The 27796-nt window shown below is 40.2% G+C and overlaps 27 non-coding genes across 27 annotated transcripts; all 27 read left to right on the plus strand.

Moving 5' to 3' along the window:
* Nucleotides 1–169: 169 nt before the first annotated feature.
* Nucleotides 170–241, plus strand: TRNAK-CUU (transfer RNA lysine (anticodon CUU)). The gene has a single exon. It is a non-coding gene; the product is annotated as a tRNA-Lys (tRNA).
* A 953-nt stretch (nucleotides 242–1194) lies between these two features.
* On the plus strand, nucleotides 1195–1269 carry TRNAK-CUU (transfer RNA lysine (anticodon CUU)). The gene has a single exon. It is a non-coding gene; the product is annotated as a tRNA-Lys (tRNA).
* Nucleotides 1270–2220: 951 nt separating this feature from the next.
* TRNAK-CUU (transfer RNA lysine (anticodon CUU)) lies at nucleotides 2221–2293 on the plus strand. The gene has a single exon. It is a non-coding gene; the product is annotated as a tRNA-Lys (tRNA).
* A 952-nt stretch (nucleotides 2294–3245) lies between these two features.
* Nucleotides 3246–3318, plus strand: TRNAK-CUU (transfer RNA lysine (anticodon CUU)). The gene has a single exon. It is a non-coding gene; the product is annotated as a tRNA-Lys (tRNA).
* Nucleotides 3319–4271: 953 nt separating this feature from the next.
* On the plus strand, nucleotides 4272–4344 carry TRNAK-CUU (transfer RNA lysine (anticodon CUU)). The gene has a single exon. It is a non-coding gene; the product is annotated as a tRNA-Lys (tRNA).
* A 953-nt stretch (nucleotides 4345–5297) lies between these two features.
* Nucleotides 5298–5369, plus strand: TRNAK-CUU (transfer RNA lysine (anticodon CUU)). The gene has a single exon. It is a non-coding gene; the product is annotated as a tRNA-Lys (tRNA).
* Nucleotides 5370–6313: 944 nt separating this feature from the next.
* On the plus strand, nucleotides 6314–6386 carry TRNAK-CUU (transfer RNA lysine (anticodon CUU)). The gene has a single exon. It is a non-coding gene; the product is annotated as a tRNA-Lys (tRNA).
* Nucleotides 6387–7339: 953 nt separating this feature from the next.
* Nucleotides 7340–7412, plus strand: TRNAK-CUU (transfer RNA lysine (anticodon CUU)). Its single transcript has one exon. It is a non-coding gene; the product is annotated as a tRNA-Lys (tRNA).
* A 953-nt stretch (nucleotides 7413–8365) lies between these two features.
* Nucleotides 8366–8438, plus strand: TRNAK-CUU (transfer RNA lysine (anticodon CUU)). Its single transcript has one exon. It is a non-coding gene; the product is annotated as a tRNA-Lys (tRNA).
* Nucleotides 8439–9391: 953 nt separating this feature from the next.
* Nucleotides 9392–9466, plus strand: TRNAK-CUU (transfer RNA lysine (anticodon CUU)). The gene has a single exon. It is a non-coding gene; the product is annotated as a tRNA-Lys (tRNA).
* Nucleotides 9467–10417: 951 nt separating this feature from the next.
* On the plus strand, nucleotides 10418–10490 carry TRNAK-CUU (transfer RNA lysine (anticodon CUU)). The gene has a single exon. It is a non-coding gene; the product is annotated as a tRNA-Lys (tRNA).
* A 953-nt stretch (nucleotides 10491–11443) lies between these two features.
* On the plus strand, nucleotides 11444–11518 carry TRNAK-CUU (transfer RNA lysine (anticodon CUU)). The gene has a single exon. It is a non-coding gene; the product is annotated as a tRNA-Lys (tRNA).
* Nucleotides 11519–12469: 951 nt separating this feature from the next.
* Nucleotides 12470–12542, plus strand: TRNAK-CUU (transfer RNA lysine (anticodon CUU)). The gene has a single exon. It is a non-coding gene; the product is annotated as a tRNA-Lys (tRNA).
* Nucleotides 12543–13494: 952 nt separating this feature from the next.
* TRNAK-CUU (transfer RNA lysine (anticodon CUU)) lies at nucleotides 13495–13567 on the plus strand. The gene has a single exon. It is a non-coding gene; the product is annotated as a tRNA-Lys (tRNA).
* A 952-nt stretch (nucleotides 13568–14519) lies between these two features.
* Nucleotides 14520–14592, plus strand: TRNAK-CUU (transfer RNA lysine (anticodon CUU)). Its single transcript has one exon. It is a non-coding gene; the product is annotated as a tRNA-Lys (tRNA).
* Nucleotides 14593–15545: 953 nt separating this feature from the next.
* Nucleotides 15546–15618, plus strand: TRNAK-CUU (transfer RNA lysine (anticodon CUU)). The gene has a single exon. It is a non-coding gene; the product is annotated as a tRNA-Lys (tRNA).
* Nucleotides 15619–16571: 953 nt separating this feature from the next.
* Nucleotides 16572–16644, plus strand: TRNAK-CUU (transfer RNA lysine (anticodon CUU)). Its single transcript has one exon. It is a non-coding gene; the product is annotated as a tRNA-Lys (tRNA).
* Nucleotides 16645–17597: 953 nt separating this feature from the next.
* TRNAK-CUU (transfer RNA lysine (anticodon CUU)) lies at nucleotides 17598–17670 on the plus strand. Its single transcript has one exon. It is a non-coding gene; the product is annotated as a tRNA-Lys (tRNA).
* A 952-nt stretch (nucleotides 17671–18622) lies between these two features.
* TRNAK-CUU (transfer RNA lysine (anticodon CUU)) lies at nucleotides 18623–18695 on the plus strand. Its single transcript has one exon. It is a non-coding gene; the product is annotated as a tRNA-Lys (tRNA).
* A 951-nt stretch (nucleotides 18696–19646) lies between these two features.
* On the plus strand, nucleotides 19647–19719 carry TRNAK-CUU (transfer RNA lysine (anticodon CUU)). Its single transcript has one exon. It is a non-coding gene; the product is annotated as a tRNA-Lys (tRNA).
* Nucleotides 19720–20671: 952 nt separating this feature from the next.
* On the plus strand, nucleotides 20672–20744 carry TRNAK-CUU (transfer RNA lysine (anticodon CUU)). The gene has a single exon. It is a non-coding gene; the product is annotated as a tRNA-Lys (tRNA).
* Nucleotides 20745–21696: 952 nt separating this feature from the next.
* Nucleotides 21697–21769, plus strand: TRNAK-CUU (transfer RNA lysine (anticodon CUU)). The gene has a single exon. It is a non-coding gene; the product is annotated as a tRNA-Lys (tRNA).
* Nucleotides 21770–22722: 953 nt separating this feature from the next.
* On the plus strand, nucleotides 22723–22795 carry TRNAK-CUU (transfer RNA lysine (anticodon CUU)). The gene has a single exon. It is a non-coding gene; the product is annotated as a tRNA-Lys (tRNA).
* Nucleotides 22796–24639: 1844 nt separating this feature from the next.
* On the plus strand, nucleotides 24640–24711 carry TRNAK-CUU (transfer RNA lysine (anticodon CUU)). Its single transcript has one exon. It is a non-coding gene; the product is annotated as a tRNA-Lys (tRNA).
* Nucleotides 24712–25663: 952 nt separating this feature from the next.
* TRNAK-CUU (transfer RNA lysine (anticodon CUU)) lies at nucleotides 25664–25735 on the plus strand. Its single transcript has one exon. It is a non-coding gene; the product is annotated as a tRNA-Lys (tRNA).
* A 953-nt stretch (nucleotides 25736–26688) lies between these two features.
* TRNAK-CUU (transfer RNA lysine (anticodon CUU)) lies at nucleotides 26689–26761 on the plus strand. The gene has a single exon. It is a non-coding gene; the product is annotated as a tRNA-Lys (tRNA).
* A 953-nt stretch (nucleotides 26762–27714) lies between these two features.
* TRNAK-CUU (transfer RNA lysine (anticodon CUU)) lies at nucleotides 27715–27787 on the plus strand. The gene has a single exon. It is a non-coding gene; the product is annotated as a tRNA-Lys (tRNA).
* Nucleotides 27788–27796: the final 9 nt, after the last annotated feature.

A 27796-nucleotide genomic window follows, 5' to 3' on the forward strand; every position in this document is an offset into this window, starting at 1 on the left:
GAAAGAGCCAGGATAGCTTAGTCGGTAAAGCTTGAGGGTTTTAACCTAAAGAGCCTCTGTTGAAGCCACAGTTTAAGAGGAAAGCCTGTTTGAAGAAAACTAAAATTTTTCAATTTCGTTGTCGGTTTTATTGAATGTTATGACGTTACGATTTTGCCCGCTGAGGGTCGCCCGTGTAGCTCAGTGGTAGAGCGTTAGGCTCTTAACCTAACGGTCCTGGGTTCGAGCCCCAGTTCGGGTGCTTAACCTTTTACGGGAAGTTAAGTAACGTTCGACTGATGTGGTTGGGGAGAAATTCGTGACCTGGAAAAAAGCGGAAGTTATTTATTTCCAAATCCAAATATTGAACTACTTACGTCTGTTCGCCAGGCGTTGTTCAAAATGACATATAGTCAGAGTCCTTTTCGTTGTAACTCGTTGCCCATAATGGAATTTAAATAAAAAATGTTGTAAAAAAATCTTTTAATTTTTTCTATTGCATAGAAACTGTTTTTCATGTTTCCAAAAAAAGGAATCGAACCTGACTTTCTTGGGTGGTCTGATAATCAAAACTGCACTTAAAGACCAACCAATGAAGGTTTCCTACGGGAAATTTTGTTTGCTGCATTAAGACCTTAGCCAGTTCTTATGTCGTTATAAAACCTTGTTCAGTTTGGGCTCTCCAAGTGCCCCATACTGACGGCAAAATTCACGCGGTAGTTATATCTCCACAGCCCGATGATCGTCAGAGTCTCCACCCTCATAAAATCCTCTAATTTATGCTTCCAAGACGCTGGATAACTAATGGACGCCTCAATTCCTAGTCAGCGCCAGTTGCCAAGGTGGAAACTTTCAATCATAATGACGTTCCTTTTTTAACATATGAATTAAAAGGGCTTTTAATATATTAACAGAAGAAAATGAATAAAAAGAAATCATCCACAATTTTCAAGAAGATGAGCGCTGGAAGAGCCAGGATAGCTTAGTCGGTAAAGCTTGAGGGTTTTAACCTAAAGAGCCTCTGTTGAAGCAAGAAGATGAGCGCTGAAAGAGCCAGGATAGCTTAGTCGGTAAAGCTTGAGGGTTTTAACCTAAAGAGCCTCTGTTAAAGATACAGTTTAAGAGGGAAGCCTGTTTGAAGAAAACTAAAATTTTTCAATTTCGTTGTCGGTTTTATTGAATGTTATGACGTTACGATTTTGCCCGCTGAGGGTCGCCCGTGTAGTTCAGTCGGTAGAGCGTTAGGCTCTTAACCTAACGGTCCTGGGTTCGAGCCCCAGTTCGGTAGCTTAACCTTTTACGGGAAGTTAAGTAACGTTCGACGGATGTGGTTGGGGAGAAATTCGTGAACTGGAAAAAAGCGGAAGTTATTTATTTCCAAATCCAAATATTGAACTACTTACGTCTGTTCGCCAGGCGTTGTTCAAAATGACATATAGTCAGAGTCCTTTTCGTTGTAACTCGTTGCCCATAATGGAATTTAAATAAAAAATGTTGTAAAAAAATCTTTTAATTTTTTCTATTGCATAGAAACTGTTTTTCATGTTTCCAAAAAAAGGATTCGAACCTGACTTTCTTGGGTGGTCTGATAATCAAAACTGCACTTAAAGACCAACCAATGAAGGTTTCCTACGGGAAATTTTGTTTGCTGCATTAAGACCTTAGCCAGTTCTTATGTCGTTATAAAACCTTGTTCAGTTTGGGCTCTCCGAGTGCCCCATACTGACGGCAAACTTCACGCGGTAGTTATATCTCCACAGCCCGATGATCGTCAGAGTCTCCACCCTCATAAAATCCTCTAATTTATGCTTCCAAGACGCTGGATAACTAATGGACGCCTCAATTTATAGTCAGCGCCAGTTGCCAAGGTGGAAACTTTCAATCATAATGACGTTCCTTTTTTAACATATGAATTAAAAGGGCTTTTAATATATTAACAGAAGAAAATGAATAAAAAGAAATCATCCACAATTTTCAAGAAGATGAGCGCTGGAAGAGCCAGGATAGCTTAGTCGGTAAAGCTTGAGGGTTTTAACCTTAAGAGCCTCTGTTGAAGCAAGAAGATGAGCGCTGAAAGAGCCAGGATAGCTTAGTCGGTAAAGCTTGAGGGTTTTAACCTAAAGAGCCTCTGTTGAAGCCACAGTTTAAGAGGGAAGCCTGTTTGAAGAAAACTAAAATTTTTCAATTTCGTTGTCGGTTTTATTAAATGTTATGACGTTACGATTTTGCCCGCTAAGGGTCGCCCGTGTAGCTCACTCGGTAGAGCATTAGGCTCTTAACCTAACGGTCCTGGGTTCGAGCCCCAGTTCGGATGCTTAACCTTTTACGGGAAGTTAAGTAACGTTCGACGGATGTGGTTGGGGGAAATTCGTGACCTGGAAAAAAGCGGAAGTTATTTATTTCCAAATCCAAATATTGAACTACTTACGTCTGTTCGCCAGGCGTTGTTCAAAATGACATATAGTCAGAGTCCTTTTCGTTGTAACTCGTTGCCCATAATGGAATTTAAATAAAAAATGTTGTAAAAAAATCTTTTAATTTTTTCTATTGCATAGAAACTGTTTTTCATGTTTCCAAAAAAAGGAATCGAACCTGACTTTCTTGGGTGGTCTGATAATCAAAACTGCACTTAAAGACCAACCAATGAAGGTTTCCTACGGGAAATTTTGTTTGCTGCATTAAGACCTTAGCCAGTTCTTATGTCGTTATAAAACCTTGTTCAGTTTGGGCTCTCCAAGTGCCCCATACTGACGGCAAAATTCACGCGGTAGTTATATCTCCACAGCCCGATGATCGTCAGAGTCTCCACCCTCATAAAATCCTCTAATTTATGTTTCCAAGACGCTGGATAACTAATGGACGCCTCAATTCCTAGTCAGCGCCAGTTGCCAAGGTGGAAACTTTCAATCATAATGATGTTCCTTTTTTAACATATGAATTCAAAGGGCTTTTAATATATTAACAGAAGAAAATGAATAAAAAGAAATCATCCACAATTTTCAAGAAGATGAGCGCTGGAAGAGCCAGGATAGCTTAGTCGGTAAAGCTTGAGGGTTTTAACCTAAAGAGCCTCTGTTGAAGCAATAAGATGAGCGCTGAAAGAGCCAGGATAGCTTAGTCGGTAAAGCTTGAGGGTTTTAACCTAAAGAGCCTCTGTTGAAGCCACAGTTTAAGAGGGAAGCCTGTTTGAAGAAAACTAAAATTTTTCAATTTCGTTGTCGGTTTTATTGAATGTTATGACGTTACGATTTTGCCCGCTGAGGGTCGCCCGTGTAGCTCAGTCGGTAGAGCGTTAGGCTCTTAACCTAACGGTCCTGGGTTCGAGCCCCAGTTCGGGTGCTTAACCTTTTACGGGAAGTTAAGTAACGTTCGACGGATGTGGTTGGGGAGAAATTCGTGACCTGGAAAAAAGCAGAAGTTATTTATTTCCAAATCCAAATATTGAACTACTTACGTCTGTTCGCCAGGCGTTGTTCAAAATGACATATAGTCAGAGTCCTTTTCGTTGTAACTCGTTGCCCATAATGGAATTTAAATAAAAAATGTTGTAAAAAAATCTTTTAATTTTTTCTATTGCATAGAAACTGTTTTTCATGTTTCCAAAAAAAGGAATCGAACCTGACTTTCTTGGGTGGTCTGATAATCAAAACTGCACTTAAAGACCAACCAATGAAGGTTTCCTACGGGAAATTTTGTTTGCTGCATTAAGACCTTAGCCAGTTCTTATGTCGTTATAAAACCTTGTTCAGTTTGGGCTCTCCAAGTGCCCCATACTGACGGCAAAATTCACGCGGTAGTTATATCTCCACAGCCCGATGATCGTCAGAGTCTCCACCCTCATAAAATCCTCTAATTTATGCTTCCAAGACGCTGGATAACTAATGGACGCCTCAATTCCTAGTCAGCGCCAGTTGCCAAGGTGGAAACTTTCAATCATAATGACGTTCCTTTTTTAACATATGAATTAAAAGGGCTTTTAATATATTAACAGAAGAAAATGAATAAAAAGAAATCATCCACAATTTTCAAGAAGATGAGCGCTGGAAGAGCCAGGATAGCTTAGTCGGTAAAGCTTGAGGGTTTTAACCTAAAGAGCCTCTGTTGAAGCAAGAAGATGAGCGCTGAAAGAGCCAGGATAGCTTAGTCGGTAAAGCTTGAGGGTTTTAACCTAAAGAGCCTCTGTTGAAGCCACAGTTTAAGAGGGAAGCCTGTTTGAAGAAAACTAAAATTTTTCAATTTCGTTGTCGGTTTTATTGAATGTTATGACGTTACGATTTTGCCCGCTGAGGGTCGCCCGTGTAGCTCAGTCGGTAGAGCGTTAGGCTCTTAACCTAACGGTCCTGGGTTCGAGCCCCAGTTCGGGTGCTTAACCTTTTACGGGAAGTTAAGTAACGTTCGACGGATGTGGTTGGGGAGAAATTCGTTAACTGGAAAAAAGCGGAAGTTATTTATTTCCAAATCCAAATATTGAACTACTTACGTCTGTTCGCCAGGCGTTGTTCAAAATGACATATAGTCAGAGTCCTTTTCGTTGTAACTCGTTGCCCATAATGGAATTTAAATAAAAAATGTTGTAAAAAAATCTTTTAATTTTTTCTATTGCATAGAAACTGTTTTTCATGTTTCCAAAAAAAGGATTCGAACCTGACTTTCTTGGGTGGTCTGATAATCAAAACTGCACTTAAAGACCAACCAATGAAGGTTTCCTACGGGAAATTTTGTTTGCTGCATTAAGACCTTAGCCAGTTCTTATGTCGTTATAAAACCTTGTTCAGTTTGGGCTCTCCAAGTGCCCCATACTGACGGCAAAATTCACGCGGTAGTTATATCTCCACAGCCCGATGATCGTCAGAGTCTCCACCCTCATAAAATCCTCTAATTTATGCTTCCAAAACGCTGGATAACTAATGGACGCCTCAATTCCTAGTCAGCGCCAGTTGCCAAGGTGGAAATTTTCAATCATAATGACGTTCCTTTTTTAACATATGAATTAAAAGGGCTTTTGATATATTAACAGAAGAAAATGAATAAAACGAAATCATCCACAATTTTCAAGAAGATGAGCGCTGGAAGAGCCAGGATAGCTTAGTCGGTAAAGCTTGAGGGTTTTAACCTAAAGAGCCTCTGTTGAAGCAAGAAGATGAGCGCTGAAAGAGCCAGGATAGCTTAGTCGGTAAAGCTTGAGGGTTTTAACCTAAAGAGCCTCTGTTGAAGCCACAGTTTAAGAGGAAAGCCTGTTTGAAGAAAACTAAAATTTTTCAATTTCGTTGTCGGTTTTATTGAATGTTATGACGTTACGATTTTGCCCGCTGAGGGTCGCCCGTGTAGCTCAGTGGTAGAGCGTTAGGCTCTTAACCTAACGGTCCTGGGTTCGAGCCCCAGTTCGGGTGCTTAACCTTTTACGGGAAGTTAAGTAACGTTCGACTGATGTGGTTGGGGAGAAATTCGTGACCTGGAAAAAAGCGGAAGTTATTTATTTCCAAATCCAAATATTGAACTACTTACGTCTGTTCGCCAGGCGTTGTTCAAAATGACATATAGTCAGAGTCCTTTTCGTTGTAACTCGTTGCCCATAATGGAATTTAAATAAAAAATGTTGTAAAAAAATCTTTTAATTTTTTCTATTGCATAGAAACTGTTTTTCATGTTTCCAAAAAAAGGAATCGAACCTGACTTTCTTGGGTGGTCTGATAATCAAAACTGCACTTAAAGACCAACCAATGAAGGTTTCCTACGGGAAATTTTGTTTGCTGCATTAAGACCTTAGCCAGTTCTTATGTCGTTATAAAACCTTGTTCAGTTTGGGCTCTCCAAGTGCCCCATACTGACGGCAAAATTCACGCGGTAGTTATATCTCCACAGCCCGATGATCGTTAGAGTCTCCACCCTCATAAAATCCTCTAATTTATGCTTCCAAGACGCTGGATAACTAATGGACGCCTCAATTCATAGTCAGCGCCAGTGGAAACTTTCAATCATAATGACGTTCCTTTTTTAACATATGAATAAAAAGGGCTTTTAATATATTAACAGAAGAAAATGAATAAAAATAAATTATCCGCAATTTTCAAGAAGATGAGCGCTGAAAGAGCCAGGATAGCTTAGTCGGTAAAGCTTGAGGGTTTTAACCTAAAGAGCCTCTGTTGAAGCAAGAAGATGAGCGCTGAAAGAGCCAGGATAGCTTAGTCGGTAAAGCTTGAGGGTTTTAACCTAAAGAGCCTCTGTTGAAGCCACAGTTTAAGAAGGAAGCCTGTTTGAAGAAAACTAAAATTTTTAAATTTCGTTGTCGGTTTTATTGAATGTTATGACGTTACGATTTTGCCCGCTGAGGGTCGCCCGTTTAGCTCAGTCGGTAGAGCGTTAGGCTCTTAACCTAACGGTCCTGGGTTCGAGCCCCAGTTCGGGTGCTTAACCTTTTGCGGGAAGTTAAGAAACGTTAGACGGATGTGGTTGGGGAGAAATTTGTGACCTTGAAAAAAGCGGAAGTTATTTATTTCCAAATCCAAATATTGAACTACTTACGTCTGTTCGCCAGGCGTTGTTCAAAATGACATATAGTCAGAGTCCTTTTCGTTGTAACTCGTTGCCCATAATGGAATTTAAATAAAAAATGTTGTAAAAAAATCTTTTAATTTTTTCTATTGCATAGAAACTGTTTTTCATGTTTCCAAAAAAAGGAATCGAACCTGACTTTCTTGGGTGGTCTGATAATCAAAACTGCACTTAAAGACCAACCAATGAAGGTTTCCTACGGGAAATTTTGTTTGCTGCATTAAGACCTTAGCCAGTTCTTATGTCGTTATAAAACCTTGTTCAGTTTGGGCTCTCCAAGTGCCCCATACTGACGGCAAAATTCACGCGGTAGTTATATCTCCACAGCCCGATGATCGTCAGTGTCTCCACCCTCATAAAATCCTCTAATTTATGCTTCCAAGACGCTGGATAACTAATGGACGCCTCAATTCCTAGTCAGCGCCAGTTGCCAAGGTGGAAACTTTCAATCATAATGACGTTCCTTTTTTAACATATGAATTAAAAGGGCTTTTAATATATTAACAGAAGAAAATGAATAAAAAGAAATCATCCACAATTTTCAAGAAGATGAGCGCTGGAAGAGCCAGGATAGCTTAGTCGGTAAAGCTCGAGGGTTTTAACCTAAAGAGCCTCTGTTGAAGCAAGAAGATGAGCGCTGAAAGAGCCAGGATAGCTTAGTCGGTAAAGCTTGATGGTTTTAACCTAAAGAGCCTCTGTTGAAGCCACAGTTTAAGAGGGAAGCCTGTTTGAAGAAAACTAAAATTTTTCAATTTCGTTGTCGGTTTTATTGAATGTTATGACGTTACGATTTTGCCCGCTGAGGGTCGCCCGTGTAGCTCAGTCGGTAGAGCGTTAGGCTCTTAACCTAACGGTCCTGGGTTCGAGCCCCAGTTCGGGTGCTTAACCTTTTACGGGAAGTTAAGTAACGTTCGACGGAAGTGGTTGGGGAGAAATTCGTGACCTGGAAAAAAGCGGAAGTTATTTATTTCCAAATCCAAATATTGAACTACTTACGTCTGTTCGCCAGGCGTTGTTCAAAATGACATATAGTCAGAGTCCTTTTCGTTGTAACTCGTTGCCCATAATGGAATTTAAATAAAAAATGTTGTAAAAAAATCTTTTAATTTTTTCTATTGCATAGAAACTGTTTTTCATGTTTCCAAAAAAAGGAATCGAACCTGACTTTCTTGGGTGGTCTGATAATCAAAACTGCACTTAAAGACCAACCAATGAAGGTTTCCTACGGGAAATTTGGTTTGCTGCATTAAGACCTTAGCCAGTTCTTATGTCGTTATAAAACCTTGTTCAGTTTGGGCTCTCCAAGTGCCCCATACTGACGGCAAAATTCACGCGGTAGTTATATCTCCACAGCCCGATGATCGTCAGTGTCTCCACCCTCATAAAATCCTCTAATTTATGCTTCCAAGACGCTGGATAACTAATGGACGCCTCAATTCCTAGTCAGCGCCAGTTGCCAAGGTGGAAACTTTCAATCATAATGACGTTCCTTTTTTAACATATGAATTAAAAGGGCTTTTAATATATTAACAGAAGAAAATGAATAAAAAGAAATCATCCACAATTTTCAAGAAGATGAGCGCTGGAAGAGCCAGGATAGCTTAGTCGGTAAAGCTTGAGGGTTTTAACCTAAAGAGCCTCTGTTGAAGCAAGAAGATGAGCGCTGAAAGAGCCAGGATAGCTTAGTCGGTAAAGCTTGATGGTTTTAACCTAAAGAGCCTCTGTTGAAGCCACAGTTTAAGAGGGAAGCCTGTTTGAAGAAAACTAAAATTTTTCAATTTCGTTGTCGGTTTTATTGAATGTTATGACGTTACGATTTTGCCCGCTGAGGGTCGCCCGTGTAGCTCAGTCGGTAGAGCGTTAGGCTCTTAACCTAACGGTCCTGGGTTCGAGCCCCAGTTCGGGTGCTTAACCTTTTACGGGAAGTTAAGTAACGTTCGACGGAAGTGGTTGGGGAGAAATTCGTGACCTGGAAAAAAGCGGAAGTTATTTATTTCCAAATCCAAATATTGAACTACTTACGTCTGTTCGCCAGGCGTTGTTCAAAATGACATATAGTCAGAGTCCTTTTCGTTGTAACTCGTTGCCCATAATGGAATTTAAATAAAAAATGTTGTAAAAAAATCTTTTAATTTTTTCTATTGCATAGAAACTGTTTTTCATGTTTCCAAAAAAAGGAATCGAACCTGACTTTCTTGGGTGGTCTGATAATCAAAACTGCACTTAAAGACCAACCAATGAAGGTTTCCTACGGGAAATTTGGTTTGCTGCATTAAGACCTTAGCCAGTTCTTATGTCGTTATAAAACCTTGTTCAGTTTGGGCTCTCCAAGTGCCCCATACTGACGGCAAAATTCACGCGGTAGTTATATCTCCACAGCCCGATGATCGTCAGAGTCTCCACCCTCATAAAATCCTCTAATTTATGCTTCCAAGACGCTGGATAACTAATGGACGCCTCAATTCCTAGTCAGCGCCAGTTGCCAAGGTGGAAACTTTCAATCATAATGACGTTCCTTTTTTAACATATGAATTAAAAGGGCTTTTAATATATTAACAGAAGAAAATGAATAAAAAGAAATCATCCACAATTTTCAAGAAGATGAGCGCTGGAAGAGCCAGGATAGCTTAGTCGGTAAAGCTTGAGGGTTTTAACCTAAAGAGCCTCTGTTGAAGCATGAAGATGAGCGCTGAAAGAGCCAGGATAGCTTAGTCGGTAAAGCTTGAGGGTTTTAACCTAAAGAGCCTCTGTTGAAGCCACAGTTTAAGAGGGAAGCCTGTTTGAAGAAAACTAAATTTTTTCAATTTCGTTGTCGGTTTTATTGAATGTTATGACGTTACGATTTTGCCCGCTGAGGGTCGCCCGTGTAGTTCAGTCGGTAGAGCGTTAGGCTCTTAACCTAACGGTCCTGGGTTCGAGCCCCAGTTCGGTAGCTTAACCTTTTACGGGAAGTTAAGTAACGTTCGACGGATGTGGTTGGGGAGAAATTCGTGAACTGGAAAAAAGCGGAAGTTATTTATTTCCAAATCCAAATATTGAACTACTTACGTCTGTTCGCCAGGCGTTGTTCAAAATGACATATAGTCAGAGTCCTTTTCGTTGTAACTCGTTGCCCATAATGGAATTTAAATAAAAAATGTTGTAAAAAAATCTTTTAATTTTTTCTATTGCATAGAAACTGTTTTTCATGTTTCCAAAAAAAGGATTCGAACCTGACTTTCTTGGGTGGTCTGATAATCAAAACTGCACTTAAAGACCAACCAATGAAGGTTTCCTACGGGAAATTTTGTTTGCTGCATTAAGACCTTAGCCAGTTCTTATGTCGTTATAAAACCTTGTTCAGTTTGGGCTCTCCAAGTGCCCCATACTGACGGCAAAATTCACGCGGTAGTTATATCTCCACAGCCCGATGATCGTCAGTGTCTCCACCCTCATAAAATCCTCTAATTTATGCTTCCAAGACGCTGGATAACTAATGGACGCCTCAATTCCTAGTCAGCGCCAGTTGCCAAGGTGGAAACTTTCAATCATAATGACGTTCCTTTTTTAACATATGAATTAAAAGGGCTTTTAATATATTAACAGAAGAAAATGAATAAAAAGAAATCATCCACAATTTTCAAGAAGATGAGCGCTGGAAGAGCCAGGATAGCTTAGTCGGTAAAGCTTGAGGGTTTTAACCTAAAGAGCCTCTGTTGAAGCAAGAAGATGAGCGCTGAAAGAGCCAGGATAGCTTAGTCGGTAAAGCTTGATGGTTTTAACCTAAAGAGCCTCTGTTGAAGCCACAGTTTAAGAGGGAAGCCTGTTTGAAGAAAACTAAAATTTTTCAATTTCGTTGTCGGTTTTATTGAATGTTATGACGTTACGATTTTGCCCGCTGAGGGTCGCCCGTGTAGCTCAGTCGGTAGAGCGTTAGGCTCTTAACCTAACGGTCCTGGGTTCGAGCCCCAGTTCGGGTGCTTAACCTTTTACGGGAAGTTAAGTAACGTTCGACGGAAGTGGTTGGGGAGAAATTCGTGACCTGGAAAAAAGCGGAAGTTATTTATTTCCAAATCCAAATATTGAACTACTTACGTCTGTTCGCCAGGCGTTGTTCAAAATGACATATAGTCAGAGTCCTTTTCGTTGTAACTCGTTGCCCATAATGGAATTTAAATAAAAAATGTTGTAAAAAAATCTTTTAATTTTTTCTATTGCATAGAAACTGTTTTTCATGTTTCCAAAAAAAGGAATCGAACCTGACTTTCTTGGGTGGTCTGATAATCAAAACTGCACTTAAAGACCAACCAATGAAGGTTTCCTACGGGAAATTTGGTTTGCTGCATTAAGACCTTAGCCAGTTCTTATGTCGTTATAAAACCTTGTTCAGTTTGGGCTCTCCAAGTGCCCCATACTGACGGCAAAATTCACGCGGTAGTTATATCTCCACAGCCCGATGATCGTCAGAGTCTCCACCCTCATAAAATCCTCTAATTTATGCTTCCAAGACGCTGGATAACTAATGGACGCCTCAATTCCTAGTCAGCGCCAGTTGCCAAGGTGGAAACTTTCAATCATAATGACGTTCCTTTTTTAACATATGAATTAAAAGGGCTTTTAATATATTAACAGAAGAAAATGAATAAAAAGAAATCATCCACAATTTTCAAGAAGATGAGCGCTGGAAGAGCCAGGATAGCTTAGTCGGTAAAGCTTGAGGGTTTTAACCTAAAGAGCCTCTGTTGAAGCATGAAGATGAGCGCTGAAAGAGCCAGGATAGCTTAGTCGGTAAAGCTTGAGGGTTTTAACCTAAAGAGCCTCTGTTGAAGCCACAGTTTAAGAGGGAAGCCTGTTTGAAGAAAACTAAAATTTTTCAATTTCGTTGTCGGTTTTATTGAATGTTATGACGTTACGATTTTGCCCGCTGAGGGTCGCCCGTGTAGTTCAGTCGGTAGAGCGTTAGGCTCTTAACCTAACGGTCCTGGGTTCGAGCCCCAGTTCGGTAGCTTAACCTTTTACGGGAAGTTAAGTAACGTTCGACGGATGTGGTTGGGGAGAAATTCGTGAACTGGAAAAAAGCGGAAGTTATTTATTTCCAAATCCAAATATTGAACTACTTACGTCTGTTCGCCAGGCGTTGTTCAAAATGACATATAGTCAGAGTCCTTTTCGTTGTAACTCGTTGCCCATAATGGAATTTAAATAAAAAATGTTGTAAAAAAATCTTTTAATTTTTTCTATTGCATAGAAACTGTTTTTCATGTTTCCAAAAAAAGGATTCGAACCTGACTTTCTTGGGTGGTCTGATAATCAAAACTGCACTTAAAGACCAACCAATGAAGGTTTCCTACGGGAAATTTTGTTTGCTGCATTAAGACCTTAGCCAGTTCTTATGTCGTTATAAAACCTTGTTCAGTTTGGGCTCTCCAAGTGCCCCATACTGACGGCAAAATTCACGCGGTAGTTATATCTCCACAGCCCGATGATCGTCAGAGTCTCAACCCTCATAAAATCCTCTAATTTATGCTTCCAAGACGCTGGATAACTAATGGACGCCTCAATTCCTAGTCAGCGCCAGTTGCCAAGGTGGAAACTTTCAATCATAATGACGTTCCTTTTTAAACATATGAATTAAAAGGGCTTTTAATATATTAACAGAAGAAAATGAATAAAAAGAAATCATCCACAATTTTCAAGAAGATGAGCGCTGGAAAAGCCAGGATAGCTTAGTCGGTAAAGCTTGAGGGTTTTAACCTAAAGAGCCTCTGTTGAAGCAAGAAGATGAGCGCTGAAAGAGCCAGGATAGCTTAGTCGGTAAAGCTTGAGGGTTTTAACCTAAAGAGCCTCTGTTGAAGCCACAGTTTAAGAGGGAAGCCTGTTTGAAGAAAACTGAAATTTTTCAATTTCGTTGTCGGTTTTATTGAATGTTATGACGTTACGATTTTGCCCGCTAAGGGTCGCCCGTGTAGCTCAGTCGGTAGAGCGTTAGGCTCTTAACCTAACGGTCCTGGGTTCGAGCCCCAGTTCGGGTGCTTAACCTTTTACGGGAAGTTAAATAACGTTCGACGGATGTGGTTGGGGGAAATTCGTGACCTGGAAAAAAGCGGAAGTTATTTATTTCCAAATCCAAATATTGAACTACTTACGTCTGTTCGCCAGGCGTTGTTCAAAATGACATATAGTCAGAGTCCTTTTCGTTGTAACTCGTTGCCCATAATGGAATTTAAATAAAAAATGTTGTAAAAAAATCTTTTAATTTTTTCTATTGCATAGAAACTGTTTTTCATGTTTCCAAAAAAAGGAATCGAACCTGACTTTCTTGGGTGGTCTGATAATCAAAACTGCACTTAAAGACCAACCAATGAAGGTTTCCTACGGGAAATTTTGTTTGCTGCATTAAGACCTTAGCCAGTTCTTATGTCGTTATAAAACCTTGTTCAGTTTGGGCTCTCCAAGTGCCCCATACTGACGGCAAAATTCACGCGGTAGTTATATCTCCACAGCCCGATGATCGTCAGAGTCTCCACCCTCATAAAATCCTCTAATTTATGCTTCCAAGACGCTGGATAACTAATGGACGCCTCAATTCCTAGTCAGCGCCAGTTGCCAAGGTGGAAACTTTCAATCATAATGACGTTCCTTTTTTAACATATGAATTAAAAGGGCTTTTAATATATTAACAGAAGAAAATGAATAAAAAGAAATCATCCACAATTTTCAAGAAGATGAGCGCTGGAAGAGCCAGGATAGCTTAGTCGGTAAAGCTTGAGGGTTTTAACCTAAAGAGCCTCTGTTGAAGCAAGAAGATGAGCGCTGAAAGAGCCAGGATAGCTTAGTCGGTAAAGCTTGAGGGTTTTAACCTAAAGAGCCTCTGTTGAAGCCACAGTTTAAGAGGGAAGCCTGTTTGAAGAAAACTAAAATTTTTCAATTTCGTTGTCGGTTTTATTGAATGTTATGACGTAACGATTTTGCCCGCTGAGGGTCGCCCGTGTAGCTCAGTCGGTAGAGCGTTAGGCTCTTAACCTAACGGTCCTGAGTTCGAGCCCCAGTTCGGGTGCTTAACCTTTTACGAGAAGTTAAGTAACGTTCGACGGATGTGGTTGGGGGAAATTCGTGAACTGGAAAAAAGCGGAAGTTATTTATTTCCAAATCCAAATATTGAACTACTTACGTCTGTTCGCCAGGCGTTGTTCAAAATGACATATAGTCAGAGTCCTTTTCGTTGTAACTCGTTGCCCATAATGGAATTTAAATAAAAAATGTTGTAAAAAAATCTTTTAATTTTTTCTATTGCATAGAAACTGTTTTTCATGTTTCCAAAAAAAGGAATCGAACCTGACTTTCTTGGGTGGTCTGATAATCAAAACTGCACTTAAAGACCAACCAATGAAGGTTTCCTACGGGAAATTTTGTTTGCTGCATTAAGACCTTAGCCAGTTCTTATGTCGTTATAAAACCTTGTTCAGTTTGGGCTCTCCAAGTGCCCCATACTGACGGCAAAATTCACGCGGTAGTTATATCTCCACAGCCCGATGATCGTCAGAGTCTCCACCCTCATAAAATCCTCTAATTTATGCTTCCAAGACGCTGGATAACTAATGGACGCCTCAATTCCTAGTCAGCGCCAGTTGCCAAGGTGGAAACTTTCAATCATAATGACGTTCCTTTTTTAACATATGAATTAAAAGGGCTTTTAATATATTAACAGAAGAAAATGAATAAAAAGAAATCATCCACAATTTTCAAGAAGATGAGCGCTGGAAGAGCCAGGATAGCTTAGTCGGTAAAGCTTGAGGGTTTTAACCTAAAGAGCCTCTGTTGAAGCAAGAAGATGAGCGCTGAAAGAGCCAGGATAGCTTAGTCGGTAAAGCTTGATGGTTTTAACCTAAAGAGCCTCTGTTGAAGCCACAGTTTAAGAGGGAAGCCTGTTTGAAGAAAACTAAAATTTTTCAATTTCGTTGTCGGTTTTATTGAATGTTATGACGTTACGATTTTGCCCGCTGAGGGTCGCCCGTGTAGCTCAGTCGGTAGAGCGTTAGGCTCTTAACCTAACGGTCCTGGGTTCGAGCCCCAGTTCGGGTGCTTAACCTTTTACGGGAAGTTAAGTAACGTTCGACGGAAGTGGTTGGGGAGAAATTCGTGACCTGGAAAAAAGCGGAAGTTATTTATTTCCAAATCCAAATATTGAACTACTTACGTCTGTTCGCCAGGCGTTGTTCAAAATGACATATAGTCAGAGTCCTTTTCGTTGTAACTCGTTGCCCATAATGGAATTTAAATAAAAAATGTTGTAAAAAAATCTTTTAATTTTTTCTATTGCATAGAAACTGTTTTTCATGTTTCCAAAAAAAGGAATCGAACCTGACTTTCTTGGGTGGTCTGATAATCAAAACTGCACTTAAAGACCAACCAATGAAGGTTTCCTACGGGAAATTTGGTTTGCTGCATTAAGACCTTAGCCAGTTCTTATGTCGTTATAAAACCTTGTTCAGTTTGGGCTCTCCAAGTGCCCCATACTGACGGCAAAATTCACGCGGTAGTTATATCTCCACAGCCCGATGATCGTCAGTGTCTCCACCCTCATAAAATCCTCTAATTTATGCTTCCAAGACGCTGGATAACTAATGGACGCCTCAATTCCTAGTCAGCGCCAGTTGCCAAGGTGGAAACTTTCAATCATAATGACGTTCCTTTTTTAACATATGAATTAAAAGGGCTTTTAATATATTAACAGAAGAAAATGAATAAAAAGAAATCATCCACAATTTTCAAGAAGATGAGCGCTGGAAGAGCCAGGATAGCTTAGTCGGTAAAGCTTGAGGGTTTTAACCTAAAGAGCCTCTGTTGAAGCAAGAAGATGAGCGCTGAAAGAGCCAGGATAGCTTAGTCGGTAAAGCTTGATGGTTTTAACCTAAAGAGCCTCTGTTGAAGCCACAGTTTAAGAGGGAAGCCTGTTTGAAGAAAACTAAAATTTTTCAATTTCGTTGTCGGTTTTATTGAATGTTATGACGTTACGATTTTGCCCGCTGAGGGTCGCCCGTGTAGCTCAGTCGGTAGAGCGTTAGGCTCTTAACCTAACGGTCCTGGGTTCGAGCCCCAGTTCGGGTGCTTAACCTTTTACGGGAAGTTAAGTAACGTTCGACGGAAGTGGTTGGGGAGAAATTCGTGACCTGGAAAAAAGCGGAAGTTATTTATTTCCAAATCCAAATATTGAACTACTTACGTCTGTTCGCCAGGCGTTGTTCAAAATGACATATAGTCAGAGTCCTTTTCGTTGTAACTCGTTGCCCATAATGGAATTTAAATAAAAAATGTTGTAAAAAAATATTTTAATTTTTTCTATTGCATAGAAACTGTTTTTCATGTTTCCAAAAAAAGGAATCGAACCTGACTTTCTTGGGTGGTCTGATAATCAAAACTGCACTTAAAGACCAACCAATGAAGGTTTCCTACGGGAAATTTTGTTTGCTGCATTAAGACCTTAGCCAGTTCTTATGTCGTTATAAAACCTTGTTCAGTTTGGGCTCTCCAAGTGCCCCATACTGACGGCAAAATTCACGCGGTAGTTATATCTCCACAGCCCGATGATCGTCAGAGTCTCCACCCTCATAAAATCCTCTAATTTATGCTTCCAAGACGCTGGATAACTAATGGACGCCTCAATTCCTAGTCAGCGCCAGTTGCCAAGGTGGAAACTTTCAATCATAATGACGTTCCTTTTTTAACATATGAATTAAAAGGGCTTTTAATATATTAACAGAAGAAAATGAATAAAAAGAAATCATCCACAATTTTCAAGAAGATGAGCGCTGGAAGAGCCAGGATAGCTTAGTCGGTAAAGCTTGAGGGTTTTAACCTAAAGAGCCTCTGTTGAAGCAAGAAGATGAGCGCTGAAAGAGCCAGGATAGCTTAGTCGGTAAAGCTTGATGGTTTTAACCTAAAGAGCCTCTGTTGAACCCACAGTTTAAGAGGGAAGCCTGTTTGAAGAAAACTAAAATTTTTCAATTTCGTTGTCGGTTTTATTGAATGTTATGACGTTACGATTTTGCCCGCTGAGGGTCGCCCGTGTAGCTCAGTCGGTAGAGCGTTAGGCTCTTAACCTAACGGTCCTGGGTTCGAGCCCCAGTTCGGGTGCTTAACCTTTTACGGGAAATTAAGTAACGTTCGACGGAAGTGGTTGGGGAGAAATTCGTGACCTGGAAAAAAGCGGAAGTTATTTATTTCCAAATCCAAATATTGAACTACTTACGTCTGTTCGCCAGGCGTTGTTCAAAATGACATATAGTCAGAGTCCTTTTCGTTGTAACTCGTTGCCCATAATGGAATTTAAATAAAAAATGTTGTAAAAAAATCTTTTAATTTTTTCTATTGCATAGAAACTGTTTTTCATGTTTCCAAAAAAAGGAATCGAACCTGACTTTCTTGGGTGGTCTGATAATCAAAACTGCACTTAAAGACCAACCAATGAAGGTTTCCTACGGGAAATTTGGTTTGCTGCATTAAGACCTTAGCCAGTTCTTATGTCGTTATAAAACCTTGTTCAGTTTGGGCTCTCCAAGTGCCCCATACTGACGGCAAAATTCACGCGGTAGTTATATCTCCACAGCCCGATGATCGTCAGTGTCTCCACCCTCATAAAATCCTCTAATTTATGCTTCCAAGACGCTGGATAACTAATGGACGCCTCAATTCCTAGTCAGCGCCAGTTGCCAAGGTGGAAACTTTCAATCATAATGACGTTCCTTTTTTAACATATGAATTAAAAGGGCTTTTAATATATTAACAGAAGAAAATGAATAAAAAGAAATCATCCACAATTTTCAAGAAGATGAGCGCTGGAAGAGCCAGGATAGCTTAGTCGGTAAAGCTTGAGGGTTTTAACCTAAAGAGCCTCTGTTGAAGCAAGAAGATGAGCGCTGAAAGAGCCAGGATAGCTTAGTCGGTAAAGCTTGATGGTTTTAACCTAAAGAGCCTCTGTTGAAGCCACAGTTTAAGAGGGAAGCCTGTTTGAAGAAAACTAAAATTTTTCAATTTCGTTGTCGGTTTTATTGAATGTTATGACGTTACGATTTTGCCCGCTGAGGGTCGCCCGTGTAGCTCAGTCGGTAGAGCGTTAGGCTCTTAACCTAACGGTCCTGGGTTCGAGCCCCAGTTCGGGTGCTTAACCTTTTACGGGAAGTTAAGTAACGTTCGACGGAAGTGGTTGGGGAGAAATTCGTGACCTGGAAAAAAGCGGAAGTTATTTATTTCCAAATCCAAATATTGAACTACTTACGTCTGTTCGCCAGGCGTTGTTCAAAATGACATATAGTCAGAGTCCTTTTCGTTGTAACTCGTTGCCCATAATGGAATTTAAATAAAAAATGTTGTAAAAAAATCTTTTAATTTTTTCTATTGCATAGAAACTGTTTTTCATGTTTCCAAAAAAAGGAATCGAACCTGACTTTCTTGGGTGGTCTGATAATCAAAACTGCACTTAAAGACCAACCAATGAAGGTTTCCTACGGGAAATTTTGTTTGCTGCATTAAGACCTTAGCCAGTTCTTATGTCGTTATAAAACCTTGTTCAGTTTGGGCTCTCCAAGTGCCCCATACTGACGGCAAAATTCACGCGGTAGTTATATCTCCACAGCCCGATGATCGTCAGAGTCTCAACCCTCATAAAATCCTCTAATTTATGCTTCCAAGACGCTGGATAACTAATGGACGCCTCAATTCCTAGTCAGCGCCAGTTGCCAAGGTGGAAACTTTCAATCATAATGACGTTCCTTTTTTAACATATGAATTAAAAGGGCTTTTAATAATTAACAGAAGAAAATGAATAAAAAGAAATCATCCACAATTTTCAAGAAGATGAGCGCTGGAAGAGCCAGGATAGCTTAGTCGGTAAAGCTTGAGGGTTTTAACCTAAAGAGCCTCTGTTGAAGCAAGAAGATGAGCGCTGAAAGAGCCAGGATAGCTTAGTCGGTAAAGCTTGAGGGTTTTAACCTAAAGAGCCTCTGTTCAAGCCACAGTTTAAGAGGGAAGCCTGTTTGAAGAAAACTGAAATTTTTCAATTTCGTTGTCGGTTTTATTGAATGTTATGACGTTACGATTTTGCCCGCTAAGGGTCGCCCGTGTAGCTCAGTCGGTAGAGCGTTAGGCTCTTAACCTAACGGTCCTGGGTTCGAGCCCCAGTTCGGGTGCTTAACCTTTTACGGGAAGTTAAATAACGTTCGACGGATGTGGTTGGGGGAAATTCGTGACCTGGAAAAAAGCGGAAGTTATTTATTTCCAAATCCAAATATTGAACTACTTACGTCTGTTCGCCAGGCGTTGTTCAAAATGACATATAGTCAGAGTCCTTTTCGTTGTAACTCGTTGCCCATAATGGAATTTAAATAAAAAATGTTGTAAAAAAATCTTTTAATTTTTTCTATTGCATAGAAACTGTTTTTCATGTTTCCAAAAAAAGGATTCGAACCTGACTTTCTTGGGTGGTCTGATAATCAAAACTGCACTTAAAGACCAACCAATGAAGGTTTCCTACGGGAAATTTTGTTTGCTGCATTAAGACCTTAGCCAGTTCTTATGTCGTTATAAAACCTTGTTCAGTTTGGGCTCTCCAAGTGCCCCATACTGACGGCAAAATTCACGCGGTAGTTATATCTCCACAGCCCGATGATCGTCAGAGTCTCAACCCTCATAAAATCCTCTAATTTATGCTTCCAAGACGCTGGATAACTAATGGACGCCTCAATTCCTAGTCAGCGCCAGTTGCCAAGGTGGAAACTTTCAATCATAATGACGTTCCTTTTTTAACATATGAATTAAAAGGGCTTTTAATAATTAACAGAAGAAAATGAATAAAAAGAAATCATCCACAATTTTCAAGAAGATGAGCGCTGGAAGAGCCAGGATAGCTTAGTCGGTAAAGCTTGAGGGTTTTAACCTAAAGAGCCTCTGTTGAAGCAAGAAGATGAGCGCTGAAAGAGCCAGGATAGCTTAGTCGGTAAAGCTTGAGGGTTTTAACCTAAAGAGCCTCTGTTCAAGCCACAGTTTAAGAGGGAAGCCTGTTTGAAGAAAACTGAAATTTTTCAATTTCGTTGTCGGTTTTATTGAATGTTATGACGTTACGATTTTGCCCGCTAAGGGTCGCCCGTGTAGCTCAGTCGGTAGAGCGTTAGGCTCTTAACCTAACGGTCCTGGGTTCGAGCCCCAGTTCGGGTGCTTAACCTTTTACGGGAAGTTAAATAACGTTCGACGGATGTGGTTGGGGGAAATTCGTGACCTGGAAAAAAGCGGAAGTTATTTATTTCCAAATCCAAATATTGAACTACTTACGTCTGTTCGCCAGGCGTTGTTCAAAATGACATATAGTCAGAGTCCTTTTCGTTGTAACTCGTTGCCCATAATGGAATTTAAATAAAAAATGTTGTAAAAAAATCTTTTAATTTTTTCTATTGCATAGAAACTGTTTTTCATGTTTCCAAAAAAAGGAATCGAACCTGACTTTCTTGGGTGGTCTGATAATCAAAACTGCACTTAAAGACCAACCAATGAAGGTTTCCTACGGGAAATTTTGTTTGCTGCATTAAGACCTTAGCCAGTTCTTATGTCGTTATAAAACCTTGTTCAGTTTGGGCTCTCCAAGTGCCCCATACTGACGGCAAAATTCACGCGGTAGTTATATCTCCACAGCCCGATGATCGTCAGAGTCTCCACCCTCATAAAATCCTCTAATTTATGCTTCCAAGACGCTGGATAACTAATGGACGCCTCAATTCCTAGTCAGCGCCAGTTGCCAAGGTGGAAACTTTCAATCATAATGACGTTCCTTTTTTAACATATGAATTAAAAGGGCTTTTAATATATTAACAGAAGAAAATGAATAAAAAGAAATCATCCACAATTTTCAAGAAGATGAGCGCTGGAAGAGCCAGGATAGCTTAGTCGGTAAAGCTTGAGGGTTTTAACCTAAAGAGCCTCTGTTGAAGCAAGAAGATGAGCGCTGAAAGAGCCAGGATAGCTTAGTCGGTAAAGCTTGAGGGTTTTAACCTAAAGAGCCTCTGTTGAAGCCACAGTTTAAGAGGGAAGCCTGTTTGAAGAAAACTGAAATTTTTCAATTTCGTTGTCGGTTTTATTGAATGTTATGACGTTACGATTTTGCCCGCTAAGGGTCGCCCGTGTAGCTCAGTCGGTAGAGCGTTAGGCTCTTAACCTAACGGTCCTGGGTTCGAGCCCCAGTTCGGGTGCTTAACCTTTTACGGGAAGTTAAGTAACGTTCGACGGATGTGGTTGGGGGAAATTCGTGACCTGGAAAAAAGCGGAAGTTATTTATTTCCAAATCCAAATATTGAACTACTTACGTCTGTTCGCCAGGCGTTGTTCAAAATGACATATAGTCAGAGTCCTTTTCGTTGTAACTCGTTGCCCATAATGGAATTTAAATAAAAAATGTTGTAAAAAAATCTTTTAATTTTTTCTATTGCATAGAAACTGTTTTTCATGTTTCCAAAAAAAGGAATCGAACCTGACTTTCTTGGGTGGTCTGATAATCAAAACTGCACTTAAAGACCAACCAATGAAGGTTTCCTACGGGAAATTTTGTTTGCTGCATTAAGACCTTAGCCAGTTCTTATGTCGTTATAAAACCTTGTTCAGTTTGCGCTCTCCAAGTGCCCCATACTGACGGCAAAATTCACGCGGTAGTTATATCTCCACAGCCCGATGATCGTCAGAGTCTCCACCCTCATAAAATCCTCTAATTTATGCTTCCAAGACGCTGGATAACTAATGGACGCCTCAATTCCTAGTCAGCGCCAGTTGCCAAGGTGGAAACTTTCAATCATAATGATGTTCCTTTTTTAACATATGAATTAAAAGGTCTTTTAATATATTAACAGAAGAAAATGAATAAAAAGAAATCATCCACAATTTTCAAGAAGATGAGCGCTGGAAGAGCCAGGATAGCTTAGTCGGTAAAGCTTGAGGGTTTTAACCTAAAGAGCCTCTGTTGAAGCAAGAAGATGAGCGCTGAAAGAGCCAGGATAGCTTAGTCGGTAAAGCTTGAGGGTTTTAACCTAAAGAGCCTCTGTTGAAGCCACAGTTTAAGAGGGAAGCCTGTTTGAAGAAAACTAAAATTTTTCAATTTCGTTGTCGGTTTTATTGAATGTTATGACGTTACGATTTTGCCCGCTGAGGGTCGCCCGTGTAGCTCAGTCGGTAGAGCGTTAGGCTCTTAACCTAACGGTCCTGGGTTCGAGCCCCAGTTCGGGTGCTTAACCTTTTACGGGAAGTTAAGTAACGTTCGACGGATGTGGTTGGGGAGAAATTCGTGAACTGGAAAAAAGCGGAAGTTATTTATTTCCAAATCCAAATATTGAACTACTTACGTCTGTTCGCCAGGCGTTGTTCAAAATGACATATAGTCAGAGTCCTTTTCGTTGTAACTCGTTGCCCATAATGGAATTTAAATAAAAAATGTTGTAAAAAAATCTTTTAATTTTTTCTATTGCATAGAAACTGTTTTTCATGTTTCCAAAAAAAGGAATCGAACCTGACTTTCTTGGGTGGTCTGATAATCAAAACTGCACTTAAAGACCAACCAATGAAGGTTTCCTACGGGAAATTTTGTTTGCTGCATTAAGACCTTAGCCAGTTCTTATGTCGTTATAAAACCTTGTTCAGTTTGCGCTCTCCAAGTGCCCCATACTGACGGCAAAATTCACGCGGTAGTTATATCTCCACAGCCCGATGATCGTCAGAGTCTCCACCCTCATAAAATCCTCTAATTTATGCTTCCAAGACGCTGGATAACTAATGGACGCCTCAATTCCTAGTCAGCGCCAGTTGCCAAGGTGGAAACTTTCAATCATAATGATGTTCCTTTTTTAACATATGAATTAAAAGGTCTTTTAATATATTAACAGAAGAAAATGAATAAAAAGAAATCATCCACAATTTTCAAGAAGATGAGCGCTGGAAGAGCCAGGATAGCTTAGTCGGTAAAGCTTGAGGGTTTTAACCTAAAGAGCCTCTGTTGAAGCAAGAAGATGAGCGCTGAAAGAGCCAGGATAGCTTAGTCGGTAAAGCTTGAGGGTTTTAAACTAAAGAGCCTCTGTTGAAGCCACAGTTTAAGAGGGAAGCCTGTTTGAAGAAAACTAAAATTTTTCAATTTCGTTGTCGGTTTTATTGAATGTTATGACGTTACGATTTTGCCCGCTGAGGGTCGCCCGTGTAGCTCAGTCGGTAGAGCGTTAGGCTCTTAACCTAACGGTCCTGGGTTCGAGCCCCAGTTCGGGTGCTTAACCTTTTACGGGAAGTTAAGTAACGTTCGACGGATGTGGTTGGGGAGAAATTCGTGACCTGGAAAAAAGCGGAAGTTATTTATTTCCAAATCCAAATATTGAACTACTTACGTCTGTTCGCCAGGCGTTGTTCAAAATGACATATAGTCAGAGTCCTTTTCGTTGTAACTCGTTGCCCATAATGGAATTTAAATAAAAAATGTTGTAAAAAAATCTTTTAATTTTTTCTATTGCATAGAAACTGTTTTTCATGTTTCCAAAAAAAGGAATCGAACCTGACTTTCTTGGGTGGTCTGATAATCAAAACTGCACTTAAAGACCAACCAATGACGGTTTCCCACGGGAAATTTTGTGTGCTGCATTAAGACCTTAGCCAGTTCTTATGTCGTTATAAAACCTGGTTCAGTTTGGGCTCTCCGAGTGCCCCATACTGACGGCAAACTTCACGCGGTAGTTATATCTCCACAGCCCGATGATCGTCAGAGTCTCCACCCTCATAAAATCCTCTAATTTATGCTTCCAAGACGCTGGATAACTAATGGACGCCTCAATTTATAGTCAGCGCCAGTTGCCAAGGTGGAAACTTTCAATCATAATGACGTTCCTTTTTTAACATATGAATTAAAAGGGCTTTTAATATATTAACAGAAGAAAATGAATAAAAAGAAATCATCCACAATTTTCAAGAAGATGAGCGCTGGAAGAGCCAGGATAGCTTAGTCGGTAAAGCTTGAGGGTTTTAACCTTAAGAGCCTCTGTTGAAGCAAGAAGATGAGCGCTGAAAGAGCCAGGATAGCTTAGTCGGTAAAGCTTGAGGGTTTTAACCTAAAGAGCCTCTGTTGAAGCCACAGTTTAAGAGGGTCCTGGGTTCGAGCCCCAGTTCGGATGCTTAACCTTTTACGGGAAGTTAAGTAACGTTCGACGGATGTGGTTGGGGGAAATTCGTGACCTGGAAAAAAGCGGAAGTTATTTATTTCCAAATCCAAATATTGAACTACTTACGTCTGTTCGCCAGGCGTTGTTCAAAATGACATATAGTCAGAGTCCTTTTCGTTGTAACTCGTTGCCCATAATGGAATTTAAATAAAAAATGTTGTAAAAAAATCTTTTAATTTTTTCTATTGCATAGAAACTGTTTTTCATGTTTCCAAAAAAAGGATTCGAACCTGACTTTCTTGGGTGGTCTGATAATCAAAACTGCACTTAAAGACCAACCAATGAAGGTTTCCTACGGGAAATTTTGTTTGCTGCATTAAGACCTTAGCCAGTTCTTATGTCGTTATAAAACCTTGTTCAGTTTGGGCTCTCCAAGTGCCCCATACTGACGGCAAAATTCAGGCGGTAGTTATATCTCCACAGCCCGATGATCGTCAGAGTCTCCACCCTCATAAAATCCTCTAATTTATGCTTCCAAAACGCTGGATAACTAATGGACGCCTCAATTCCTAGTCAGCGCCAGTTGCCAAGGTGGAAATTTTCAATCATAATGACGTTCCTTTTTTAACATATGAATTAAAAGGGCTTTTGATATATTAACAGAAGAAAATGAATAAAACGAAATCATCCACAATTTTCAAGAAGATGAGCGCTGGAAGAGCCAGGATAGCTTAGTCGGTAAAGCTTGAGGGTTTTAACCTAAAGAGCCTCTGTTGAAGCAAGAAGATGAGCGCTGAAAGAGCCAGGATAGCTTAGTCGGTAAAGCTTGAGGGTTTTAACCTAAAGAGCCTCTGTTGAAGCCACAGTTTAAGAGGAAAGCCTGTTTGAAGAAAACTAAAATTTTTCAATTTCGTTGTCGGTTTTATTGAATGTTATGACGTTACGATTTTGCCCGCTGAGGGTCGCCCGTGTAGCTCAGTGGTAGAGCGTTAGGCTCTTAACCTAACGGTCCTGGGTTCGAGCCCCAGTTCGGATGCTTAACCTTTTACGGGAAGTTAAGTAACGTTCGACGGATGTGGTTGGGGGAAATTCGTGACCTGGAAAAAAGCGGAAGTTATTTATTTCCAAATCCAAATATTGAACTACTTACGTCTGTTCGCCAGGCGTTGTTCAAAATGACATATAGTCAGAGTCCTTTTCGTTGTAACTCGTTGCCCATAATGGAATTTAAATAAAAAATGTTGTAAAAAAATCTTTTAATTTTTTCTATTGCATAGAAACTGTTTTTCATGTTTCCAAAAAAAGGATTCGAACCTGACTTTCTTGGGTGGTCTGATAATCAAAACTGCACTTAAAGACCAACCAATGAAGGTTTCCTACGGGAAATTTTGTTTGCTGCATTAAGACCTTAGCCAGTTCTTATGTCGTTATAAAACCTTGTTCAGTTTGGGCTCTCCAAGTGCCCCATACTGACGGCAAAATTCAGGCGGTAGTTATATCTCCACAGCCCGATGATCGTCAGAGTCTCCACCCTCATAAAATCCTCTAATTTATGCTTCCAAAACGCTGGATAACTAATGGACGCCTCAATTCCTAGTCAGCGCCAGTTGCCAAGGTGGAAATTTTCAATCATAATGACGTTCCTTTTTTAACATATGAATTAAAAGGGCTTTTGATATATTAACAGAAGAAAATGAATAAAACGAAATCATCCACAATTTTCAAGAAGATGAGCGCTGGAAGAGCCAGGATAGCTTAGTCGGTAAAGCTTGAGGGTTTTAACCTAAAGAGCCTCTGTTGAAGCAAGAAGATGAGCGCTGAAAGAGCCAGGATAGCTTAGTCGGTAAAGCTTGAGGGTTTTAACCTAAAGAGCCTCTGTTGAAGCCACAGTTTAAGAGGAAAGCCTGTTTGAAGAAAACTAAAATTTTTCAATTTCGTTGTCGGTTTTATTGAATGTTATGACGTTACGATTTTGCCCGCTGAGGGTCGCCCGTGTAGCTCAGTGGTAGAGCGTTAGGCTCTTAACCTAACGGTCCTGGGTTCGAGCCCCAGTTCGGGTGCTTAACCTTTTACGGGAAGTTAAGTAACGTTCGACTGATGTGGTTGGGGAGAAATTCGTGACCTGGAAAAAAGCGGAAGTTATTTATTTCCAAATCCAAATATTGAACTACTTACGTCTGTTCGCCAGGCGTTGTTCAAAATGACATATAGTCAGAGTCCTTTTCGTTGTAACTCGTTGCCCATAATGGAATTTAAATAAAAAATGTTGTAAAAAAATCTTTTAATTTTTTCTATTGCATAGAAACTGTTTTTCATGTTTCCAAAAAAAGGAATCGAACCTGACTTTCTTGGGTGGTCTGATAATCAAAACTGCACTTAAAGACCAACCAATGAAGGTTTCCTACGGGAAATTTTGTTTGCTGCATTAAGACCTTAGCCAGTTCTTATGTCGTTATAAAACCTTGTTCAGTTTGGGCTCTCCAAGTGCCCCATACTGACGGCAAAATTCACGCGGTAGTTATATCTCCACAGCCCGATGATCGTCAGAGTCTCCACCCTCATAAAATCCACTAATTTATGCTTCCAAGACGCTGGATAACTAATGGACGCCTCAATTCCTAGTCAGCGCCAGTTGCCAAGGTGGAAACTTTCAATCATAATGACGTTCCTTTTTTAACATATGAATTAAAAGGGCTTTTAATATATTAACAGAAGAAAATGAATAAAAAGAAATCATCCACAATTTTCAAGAAGATGAGCGCTGGAAGAGCCAGGATAGCTTAGTCGGTAAAGCTTGAAGGTTTTAACCTAAAGAGCCTCTGTTGAAGCAAGAAGATGAGCGCTGAAAGAGCCAGGATAGCTTAGTCGGTAAAGCTTGAGGGTTTTAACCTAAAGAGCCTCTGTTGAAGCCACAGTTTAAGAGGGAAGCCTGTTTGAAGAAAACTAAAATTTTTCAATTTCGTTGTCGGTTTTATTGAATGTTATGACGTTACGATTTTGCCCGCTGAGGGTCGCCCGTGTAGCTCAGTCGGTAGAGCGTTAGGCTCTTAACCTAACGGTCCTGGGTTCGAGCCCCAGTTCGGGTGCTTAACCTTTTACGGGAAGTTAAGTAACGTTCGACGGATGTGGTTGGGGAGAAATTCGTGACCTGGAAAAAAGCGGAAGTTATTTATTTCCAAATCCAAATATTGAACTACTTACGTCTGTTCGCCAGGCGTTGTTCAAAATGACATATAGTCAGAGTCCTTTTCGTTGTAACTCGTTGCCCATAATGGAATTTAAATAAAAAATGTTGTAAAAAAATCTTTTAATTTTTTCTATTGCATAGAAACTGTTTTTCATGTTTCCAAAAAAAGGAATCGAACCTGACTTTCTTGGGTGGTCTGATAATCAAAACTGCACTTAAAGACCAACCAATGACGGTTTCCCACGGGAAATTTTGTGTGCTGCATTAAGACCTTAGCCAGTTCTTATGTCGTTATAAAACCTGGTTCAGTTTGGGCTCTCCGAGTGCCCCATACTGACGGCAAACTTCACGCGGTAGTTATATCTCCACAGCCCGATGATCGTCAGAGTCTCCACCCTCATAAAATCCTCTAATTTATGCTTCCAAGACGCTGGATAACTAATGGACGCCTCAATTTATAGTCAGCGCCAGTTGCCAAGGTGGAAACTTTCAATCATAATGACGTTCCTTTTTTAACATATGAATTAAAAGGGCTTTTAATATATTAACAGAAGAAAATGAATAAAAAGAAATCATCCACAATTTTCAAGAAGATGAGCGCTGGAAGAGCCAGGATAGCTTAGTCGGTAAAGCTTGAGGGTTTTAACCTTAAGAGCCTCTGTTGAAGCAAGAAGATGAGCGCTGAAAGAGCCAGGATAGCTTAGTCGGTAAAGCTTGAGGGTTTTAACCTAAAGAGCCTCTGTTGAAGCCACAGTTTAAGAGGGAAGCCTGTTTGAAGAAAACTAAAATTTTTCAATTTCGTTGTCGGTTTTATTGAATGTTATGACGTTACGATTTTGCCCGCTAAGGGTCGCCCGTGTAGCTCACTCGGTAGAGCATTAGGCTCTTAACCTAACGGTCCTGGGTTCGAGCCCCAGTTCAGATGCTTAACCTT

Source organism: Leiobunum rupestre, chromosome 1, assembly GCF_980474605.1.
Source record: "Leiobunum rupestre chromosome 1, qqLeiRupe1.1.hap1, whole genome shotgun sequence".
Classification (NCBI taxonomy): Eukaryota; Metazoa; Arthropoda; class Arachnida; order Opiliones; family Sclerosomatidae; genus Leiobunum; species Leiobunum rupestre.